The sequence below is a fragment of the Poromitra crassiceps genome (assembly GCF_964638095.1).
Source record: "Poromitra crassiceps genome assembly, chromosome: 13".
Lineage (NCBI taxonomy): Eukaryota > Metazoa > Chordata > Actinopteri > Beryciformes > Melamphaidae > Poromitra > Poromitra crassiceps.
Window position 1 is genome coordinate 2,535,614 of NC_139644.1, and position 10,751 is coordinate 2,546,364.

The following is a 10,751-nucleotide window of genomic DNA, read 5'->3' on the forward strand; positions in this document are numbered from 1 at the left end:
CTTAAATTTGACAACATAACAACATAAAGTGTTCTATCTTGCCAACGGCGGTAATTTTGCGTTAGCGCCCATTTTGCGCTGGAATAGCTCCGCGCAAACCCATAATTGTGGGCGTGTCGGCCCGCTGTGCTTCACGTCATCTCGGCGCAAACCTCCATAGGCGTGTTTACAGTATGCCCATAAAGGATTCACAAGGTGAGATCACTCCCCTTAAAAGCCACAGCATCACCGCCATCACGTCACCAGCTTGTTTCTTGCTGAGAGCAAGCAGAGAAACAGAGAGAGAAAAGAGAGAGGGTGAGAGAGAGAGAGAGAGAGAGAGAGGGGGGGGGGGGGAGAGAGAACGAGAGAGGGAAGAGAGACAGGGCCGCCGCGCAATTACGCAGTGATGTCCCAAAGCGTGCGCGTACTGTAATTAGACGTTTTGTTCATATAGGCTATAACATAGGCCTACACATCTAAAAATATTTGTTTCTTTAATAGGGAATGTGTGAGATTTTAGTTTAGTTTAGTTTATTGTTTAGTTGGACAGGACAGTGCACATTAATAAAACAGTTTACACATATAGAATCATCCATACATGTCAACAGTAAATATGCCGGGATTAGCCGAAGCTAGTTTTCACCCGTAGTCCTCGGGACATAAAGAACTAAAAAACTACAAGGTAGCTACAGGAATAAAAAACAATACGGAAATAAGAAGCAATACGGGAATGAAAACAATATACTAAAATAGAAATGCACAAGGGATAACAATACACACAGGATAAAAACAATACACTCAACAAGATAAAAACAATACAGTTAAAGTGCACGGGAGACAAGATCAGTACAATAAAGTGCTGATACAGTTCAATAAAGTGCAAAATCAAGGAAATTAGTTACATTACATTACATTACGTCATTTGGCAGACGCTTTTATCCAAAGCGACTTACAATAACACACTTTTTGTCAGCAATAGAGCAATCAACTATGGAGCACAGTCTATGACAACTACAAATCCTGAAGGAACAGTGGTACGAGTTTAGTTTAGGATTATTTTTTATTTTTTTTATTTTTTTTATAGAAAGAGAGAGAAAGAAGTTAGATCAAGAAGGGCCCAGAGGGAGCCTGAAAAGGTGAGTCTTTAGTCTTTTCCGAAAGATCGGCAGTGATTCAGCAGTCCTGACCGAAGGTGGCAGCTCGTTCCACCATTGGGGTGCCAGGGACGAGAAGAGTCGAGATCGGGATGAGCGACTTTTGAGCGCCCGTAGCGAAGGAGGGGCGAGGCGACCTGCACTGGTGGAGGAGCGAAGGGAGTGGTGAGAGGTTTGGAACCTGACCATAGATTGCAGGTACAGGGGAGCTGACTGGTGTACTGCCCTGTAGGCCAGTACCAGTGTCTTGAATTTGATGCGAGCTGAGATGGGAAGCCAGTGGAGGTCCCGGATAGTTATTGGTTATGGGTGCAATGTTGGTTAGTTTTGAACCATTCCTTGAGTTTATTTTTGAAGGTGGGGTATGTAGGGCACTCCCTTACTGCGGCCGGGAGACCATTCCATACCTTACCACCCACGATGGACAAAACGTTTCTCCCAAATGCAGTGCGTCTGTGGCCCAACTCACAGTCTCCTCTTTGACATGCCCTGGTAGTCATGCCCTTCACGGACCTCCGCTTAAAAAATTCTCCCAGAGGGGGTGGGGCAAGTCCATGGAGACTAGGGATGTTCATCAATTGTCGAAAATCGATAATTGATCGTTAAGGATTGGAATCGATCCTGTGGAATTTGGATCGATTTTGTTATTATAAAAAAAAAAAAAAAAAAAATTGGACTAGGTTTGGGTGGAATTCGTTCCTGCTCGCCCCACTCCATTGCACAGCCGACTAACGTGAGGTGGAGCTTCATATAGTCTCTAGTTTTCTGACTGGGCATGGGCCTTTGTGTCAACAAAACTGTTTTAAACATGGGGAATTCACACCAGCATGCGCCGGGGACATCAGAGTGTTGGAGAGGAGACACATTGAAATAAAGAGTTCATTGAGGAGAACACGTTGTCTTTCGTATTTTCTGTCATAGACATTCATTTTGTAAAATATATATATATATATATATATATATATATATATATATATATATATATATATATATATATATATATATATATATATATATATATATATAAAAATATATAAGTATTAATATGATCGATAATCAATAATTGATCGTTAATTTTCACCGATTATCGATTATGGAACATTTTCAAAATGAACATCCCTAATGGAGACACTTAAAAACAAAGCAGGCCTGTCTAAAGGTTTTAAAATGGTCAAAATCAAAGAAATTATGCTTTTTTTAAATGCTACAGATATGGGCGGAGATGGGTTTTTTGTCGTAGATCTTTAGGGCTTTTTTAGAAAGAGATTAAATCGGCTTAAGAGCAGTTTTACAAGCCAAGGACCAGCTCGTTAGGCAGTAGTCGATGTGGGAAAAGATCATAGAGTGAAGGAACATCAAGGCAGCATCGTCAGTCAGGAAATTTCTGATTTGTCTGGAGTTAGCCAGGTTGTATCTAACTGACTTGGTCACTTTCTTAATGTGCTTTTGAAAGGTGAGGGTTGAGTCCAAGGTGACTCCGAGATATTTGAACTTGTTTACTAGAGCGAGTTCCTCACGGTTCAGGAACACACCCAGTGACAGTTTTGTTATTTCTTTTTGCGAACATCATACAAACCGTTTTTTTTAGGAGGAGACAGGAATCTTTCAGCCATTCCTGGACGTGGACCATTGCTGCCGTGAGGGCTTGTGCAGCTTTTGCGGCGTTGGCCAGCTCAGTGGCCTTGTGGTCTGAGTGTCCGCCCTGAGACTGGGAGGTCGTGAGTTCGATCCCCGGCCGAGTCATACCAAAGACTATAAAAATGGGACCCATTTGCCTCCCTGCTTGGCACTCAGCATCAAAGGGTTGGAATTGGGGGGTTAGATCACCATATGATTCCCGAGCGCGGCGCCGCTCACCACTCCCCCAGGGGATGGGTCAAATGCGGAGAACAAATTTCACACATTGTGTGACGATCAGTGGGACTTTACCTTTACCTTACCTTGCTGCAGCCGTAAAGATTACGGCGTCGTCCGCATATAACTGTGCATGGACATTTTTACATACATCAAAGAAATCATTAATATACAAAGAAAATAAGATCGGGCCGAGAATGGATCCTTGAAGGACCCCTACTGGACAGTCTATGAATGGTGATTTGGCCCCATTGATCACCACGCACTGCTTTCTGTTGGAGAAATATGATTCAATCCAATCGAGTGCCTGGGCCGAGAAGTTAAAATGGGCCAGCTTGGTCAGCAGTACGCGGTGGTCGACTGTATCAACAGCCCTCTTGAGGTCGAGGAACAGAGCACCGACACAGCCACTCTTGTCCAGGAGGCATTTAGTTCTTTCAATTAACATGCCTATAGCCGATTCTGTGGAGTACTTCTAGCCTATTTCAATAGCCTGTGTCAGAATTGTCCACTTTGTTTAAGCCATTGACTGCGGTCACGCCATCCGTGCTGTGGAGAAGCTGGTCTTGCATGCGTGCAATTACAGGGAAAGAGGTTACTGTACTGGCCGGACACTACGGGTCGGTGCCCTGGGTGTTTTGGGCCGGCCAGGGTGGGGAGAGGCAGCTTGGCACAACACCATCACAACTTTCTCAAAAGCAATCTACTGTTACCTCACACCACAAACCTGTATGGTCGGGAATTATGTAGCCTAATAAAACCATGACAAACGATTTATTCATTTTTAAATCAAGGTGTGTTTTTTCTGCAATGTAGCCTATAGTTTAAAATCAACATGGCATTCCGAGGAGAGAAGAGTGTGTGCAGGCGCAAGGAGAGTGACATCCATGCCGTGCGTAAATGTATCCAAGCAGGGATTTCCTGCACTGCACGGAAAATACTGTGTGCGCTCAGGGGTACGCCTGGCGTAGTGGGGTTGTTTGCGCTAAGACCAGCTATTTGCTGGCGTTAAAATTGAGAGCACCCAAGGCCCCTTTTTCTAACACGTTGCGCTGGAACGCCTATTTTGGAATGGGCAACGCCCAAACCTCTCTTTGCGCTCGGAACATACATACCGACGGTATCTTCTCCACAGTGCTAAATGACACTTGCGCGAGACACATGATAGGCTAGAGGCCCACCGACACGCCTGGGCCATGCCTACACCTGTGTCGTCCCAGCGCAAAACTGGACGGTGGAGGCAGACGATAGCTTAAGACGCTGGGAAGATAGCAATGAGAGGCGCGCAAACGCAGCGCAAACGATAGCGCCGTACAATGATAGGGCCCAAAAAGTATTTTGTTGTTACATTTAACCCCGCATTATAGGTTCTGCCCCGCACATCCCTACATGGTAGTGCAAGTTGTGCAAAGATCACCTTTTACTGAAGCCTAAACAAAATAAAATAATATACAAATGAGCAACAACAAAGATACTCCAAATTAGCCTAATAGGCTGCCCGCTACTAGCTTACAATAGTTTTAAAAGTGAGATGGCATTCCCCATTCATTACTGGCTTTTGCACACCAAGCTCGTATTTTCAAAATTGACGCACGTAAAATAAATAATTACGATTTCACTTGTGTCAATCATTGTTGACACATTGTTGTCAATTTTGGCCGTCATTAAAGTTTTCAGAACAGGTTCGATTTTCTGCGTTTTCCGCATCAGTCACCTGACCCGTGTGTGTGTGTGTGTGTGTGTGTGTGTGTGTGTGTGTGTGTGTGTGTGTGTGTGTGTGTTTGGGAGGGAGAGAGAGACAGAGGAGGGGCTGAACGGAGAGGCAGCTGGAGAGACGCTGCTCGCTCCACTCACTGGCCCCTCTCTGCTGCCTTCCCCCGGGGCACGGTGCACCACAGCCAGCTTTGGCGAGGTGAAGGTGAGCATGGAGCCCGTCCAGTGCAATACAGCACCATTCCTCGACCTGCTGCCATGATCTGCCTTCTCCAGTCCACATCACCGCTGCTGCAGTCAGTCAGCCCTGCTGCCTGTCATTGTAATGTGCATACAGGAGAGGATGAATATTTATTTCGCATTGCGAATAGAACGACAAACTTATTAATAAAACGCATCAGACTCAGTGTGCAAAGTGTCGTGTGTGACGTTTCTTTTTCGGATGACGGATTAAAGCTGCATTCAGCGATGTTTTTGTGTTAAAATAAGTGTTGAATGGCTCTATATATTCTGACAGCAATCACTGAAATAGTGTTTGGTCAGTGACTTGAAACCTCCAACCCCCCACTGTCCTCTATCTCTTTCCTGTAGTCATGCAAGCAGGGCGGGCATATCTCCGCAACTCATAGAGACTCAAAGATGGCGGCGTTGGATTCGGGATGGAAAAATACATATAGTCCTTTACAGTAGGGCTGCAACAACTAATCGATTAAATCGATTAAAATCGATGATTAAATTCCTTGGCAACGAATTTGATTATCGATTTGTTGCCTCGCGATTAGTTGGACCGCAGAGCCATCTGTTTTGTTGATATTAACAACAGCTGACCGCAGCTGCTGCGGCGCAGTGCTGGCTACGTCACTCCCTGGCCCCGCTGTCGCGGAGCCGACTACGTCACTCGCCTAGCGCACGCGCAGTAAACGACAAACAAGTTGAAACATGGCCGAGAACGAGAAAGCAGCTCGACCCAAAACTTCGCAAGTTTGGGAGCACTTCATATTAACTGGAAATAAAAAGTCTGTCACGTGCAAAATGTGCAAAGCCGATCTTGCATGGCATGGAAGCACAACGTCCCTGCGTGAACACCTTAAACGCAAACATGTTGGATCATTGGATGATGCCGGGTGAAGGGAGCTCAGCAGCCGGGTAAGTTAACTTAGCGTTATACTACTACAAACTCGATATGCATGTAAACTAATGTTACATTATTAGACCCATGTGTATTGTTGTTTGAAGTGGAAATGTTCGTCTCACAGCAGATACCGTAGTTTGTTTTGTTTATCTAACATTAACAGGCGATGCGCCCGCACCCAGGTCGACAACGTTAACAATTCAATTCAATTCAAACTTTATTTCAGACCCATAATATAATAAAAACGTTATAGCCGACCGGCTCGTTAATGTTACGTTAGCTTGCTAACGTTAGTGGTAGAGCAGACGTGGTATGTAAACTCAGATAGTTTGTTTCGTTTATCTAACGTTAACAGCTGATGCGCCCGCACCCAGGTCGACAAGCATGGTGTGTTAAGCCGACCGGCTAGTTAACGTTACGTTAGCTTGCTAACGTTAGTGGTAGAGCAGACTAGTGGTAGAGCAGACTAGAGCTAAAAGAGGGGTTGTTGTCCCTTGTTCATTGGTGTGTGTGTGTGTGTGTGTGTGTGTGTGTGTGTGTGTGTGTGTGTGTGTGTGTGTGTGTGTGTGTGTGTGCGCATCTTAATGTAAGGAGTGAGCTAGGACAAATTGCATTTGAGGCTTCTGTTATATAAAGGCCTTCTTTACATAAGCAATTATCAACTAAATCATCAATGAGTGAGTTTTATTGAGTTTTATGTTAATAGTGCTGTTAGGCATACTCGCTCATACTGTCTTTCTCATTTCAGAAAAAAACAACTCACCATGAGGGGCTTCATTCTGGGGATTGCGGCATGTACACCAAGGCAAGCAGCCATCATGACAGACAGTGTCCTGAACATGCTGGTCACCGACATGAGGCCCATGTCAATGGTTGGAGATGCAGGCTTCATTGCCATGATTAACACCCTCCACCCTGGCTACACTCTTCCTTCAAGAACATTCTTCACAAAACTGATGGAGCAAAAATATGAAGACACATTCCAGGAGGTGAAAAATGCATTAAAGGCCACCACCAGCAAAATTGCAATCACCACAGATGTATGGACAAGTGTTGCAAACGAAGCCTACCTTGGCATTACTTGCCATTACATAACCGATGATTGGGTCATGCAGGCAAACTCCCTGACCACCATGCCTCTGCACGAGAGACATACAGCTCCCAACATCGCAAAGTGGTTGGAGGAGGTTGTAGCTAGATTTGAAATTCCTCCTAGCACTTTATTTAAGAAGATATGAAGATATCTTTTGCACTTACACCATACATTTGTATGTATTTTGTATTCGTTCATGCCCTGTCAAAGCTATTTGATGTAGCAAAGCCCGGTGGGTTTTTGTTTAACAAAAAAAAAGTTGTTTTTCAATAAACGGATGGAAACAATATCAGTGCATTTTTTTATCCGATTAATCGATTAATCGAACAAATAATCGACCGATTAATCGATTATCAAAATAATCGTTAGTTGCAGCCCTACTTTACAGGCATCGCGATCTGACCTTTCTGGCCTACAGAGACAACAGGTCTGTAGACGATGCCATAAACATGGCCCTCCATTACATCCTCACACACCTGAACAATGTGTGAACGTATGCCAGGATCCTGTTCGTGGACTTTAGCTCAGCTTTCGACACGATCATCCCACTAACTGACTTTCGGTCTATCAGCACGGGTGCTGCCCAGGGCATTGCAAACCACTTTGTGTTGCCAGTAGGGGGCGCTATGTCTATGAATGGATATTGGCAGATGTCTTCAGGCTGGGACACTTGTCAAACATGAGAAGTTTGACACAGATTGGACAATCTACATTGGAGTTACACCAACTTCCTGTGTCACGGCGAAACATTGACGTTCGCCATGGTGCCACGGCCACACCGTTCAATGAACACTCCTAATCTTCACATTCAAGCTTCATCGAGGTCTTCAGGCTTTTCTGATCACATTTGAGCTGGATCTGGTCAACCCTCTATGAGCAGTTCATGGTAAATGGTAAATGGCCTGCATTTATATAACGCCTTTATCCAAAGTGCTTTACAATCAGTAGGTACATTCACCCATTCATACACGGAAGGATAGCCAGCTGCCACGCAGGGTGCTAGCAGAGCCATCGGGAGCAATTTGGGGTTCAGTGTCTTGCCCAAGGACACTTCGACATGCGGACTGGAGGAGCCGGGGATCAAACCACCAACCTTCTGGTTGGTGGTTGGTGGCTGAGCCACAGCTGCCGCCGCCGCCGTTCATCTAAGTGTCAAACGTGTAATTTCCTGTTGCCAGTAGGTGGCGCTATGACTATAACCAGATATTGATGCATATGTGTTCAGGCATGGACACTTATCATGCATTACAAGTTTGAAGCAGATTGGACAACGTGCATTAGAGTTACTGCGGCTTCGTGTCTCATGGCAAGACATTGATCTTCGCCATGTAGCCACGCCCACGCCGTTTGACGGAAACGCAAACTTTTAATAACTTTTCATCGTTGCGTTCTCTTATATATGCTGTGCAAGTTTGAGGGGGATCCGATGAGAAGTTAGTTAAAGTACGACCCCTGGAAATGGCTGAAACGTCCAAAATATTGCACAATAAATTCTAAATGGCTGACTTCCTGTTTGGTCTAGGTCATGGCACCAGGAGACTTTTTTGTCAGTCTGGACATGATACATGTGCCCTGCGAATTTCGTACCTGTAGGTGAAACGTACCGTGAGGGCTACTCCGTTTAATTTTTCTAGGGGTCGCTATCACCACGCCCATGCCCACGACCCATATCAGCTTTGCACTTTCGCCCATTCTGATGCATGTGCAAAGGTTCACAACTTTTTGAGCATCTACAACATCCGCAAAATCCACCCGTTTCGCACCAGGGAAGCGACACAACTCCTGGTCCAGTCACTTATCATCTCCCGCCTGGACTACTGCAACGTAGTATCCGACCGCTTCAGCTCATTCAGAATGCTGCAGCCCGTCTGGTATTCAACCAACCCAAATTCTCTCATGTCACTCCCCTCTTCCAGGACCTTCACTGGCTTCCCATCTCGGCACGCATTAAATTCAAAACACTGGTTCTGGCCTACAGGGCAGTACCTACAATCTATGGTCAGGCTCCAAACCTCTCACCGCTCCCTCTGCTCCTCCACCAGCGCAGGACGCCTCACCCCTCCTCCGCTAGGGGGGCTCAAAAGTCGCTCATCCCATTCGCGACTCTGCTCGTCCCTGGCACCTCAATGGTGCTAGCTGAAGCAACCGGTCCTCGGCTGTGCGTCGGCCCGGTTCTCGCTTCAGCGTCGTCCCTTAAAAAGTGATAATGTACACCTCGTCGGGCATTAACCCTTACTTATGTGTTTTTAGCAAATCGTTATCACATTTGTTGAATGTCAATGCGACTCATTGTGCCTGTGCCATAAGGCTGTATAGTATTGGGCTAGTTCAATGCTCCTATTGCCTACCATTGTCTTCCATGGTGAAGCGGGGCTGTGTCATCACCTGAATTGCGTTTCTCCACTTTACACGGCAACAGTAAGGGGCAGCGTTATCAAGAATTCCACTCTGGGACCTGTTTTCATTTTTTTGCACTTTCACCCCCAATAACGCCGTCACTGTGTAAAAGGAAGGCACTAACGCTAAAAAAGTTTGCCATTTTATGTGGGGAGCGTCGCCGTGTAAACATGGCCTTAGACAGCTTGGGCGTGAGAATGGCGTGGAAGTCTATGGGTGGATAAGGGACTTGAGGGGATTAATTATTATACCCGGAAGGTCGATAGGGGATAACTACAGCCCTGATATCATAGGCAAAGTTTTAACTTTAAGGTTGGGGATGCAGAAAAAATCTAGAGGAAAATTAATAATTAGAATACCAGCAGGTGCATTTTCATATCCCGACTAATATGCCCAATGAGTGATGAAATTTACCTTAGAAATCAAACTCAAATCAAACAAACTGCAAAACCAACAATTGTGTAGTCTAAACAATAGGGGTGGGGGGAAAATCGATTCACCTAAGTATCGCGATTTTTAATGTCACGATTTTTTAATCTATCTTTTATTCCAGAATCGATAATCGCCAAAAAAAAAAAAAAAAAAAAAAAAAATTAGGTGCTTGCAGTCAGGCCACTCACTGAACAGCAGGCCAGGCGCCGCCTACTGGTTTACTAGTGGTTTTATTACTTTATTAGTTAGTCTGAAGTAATTACACTTCAGGGTTAAAGTGGGTGCATCTCATTGTAAAATTGGACTTCAAACAGCCCAAATCTGGCTTCAAACGGCCCAAATTGGGCTTCAAACGGCCCAAATTTCACGCGCGTCGGCCCATATTGGCCTGGCCTACTTGGTATCTAATGCCCGGCCTGAATTATGATCCCAGTCCGCCCTTGTTTTTAACTATATCGCCCAGCCCTACTCATGATATATAATATACAGTCTCTAGTGTATGATTCAACTTTTCCCATGTTCTAATCTAGTGTAAAAAAGCAAACAAACTGAAAAAAGAAAAGAAAAGAATAAACAAAAATCGCAATAAATCGTAATATCGAATCGCAATAATCGTAGAATCGCAATACTTAAGAATCGCAATATAAATCGAATCGGCACCCAAGAATCGTGATAGTATCGAATCGGGAGATAAGTGAATCGCCACAGCCCTACTAAACAAGTGAGAAAGTGTTCAAAGGAGAGAGCTATGAGTGCTTGAGCACTGAGCAGTGTAGCCTATGTTTGAATGTACAGCGTCGCAATTGCCTGTCATGGGTGCGCATGCAAGATGCCCATACAGGCGAGGCGGTTGCATCTGGCTGCCGTACCACGGTAATGGAAATTAGATGAGAATAATATTATCAGTTTCATAATAAACACTGAAAATAATCACAGTCACACAATTATTCTACCCTTTATCTAGAGCAAGGTATTACAATAAAATATTACTATT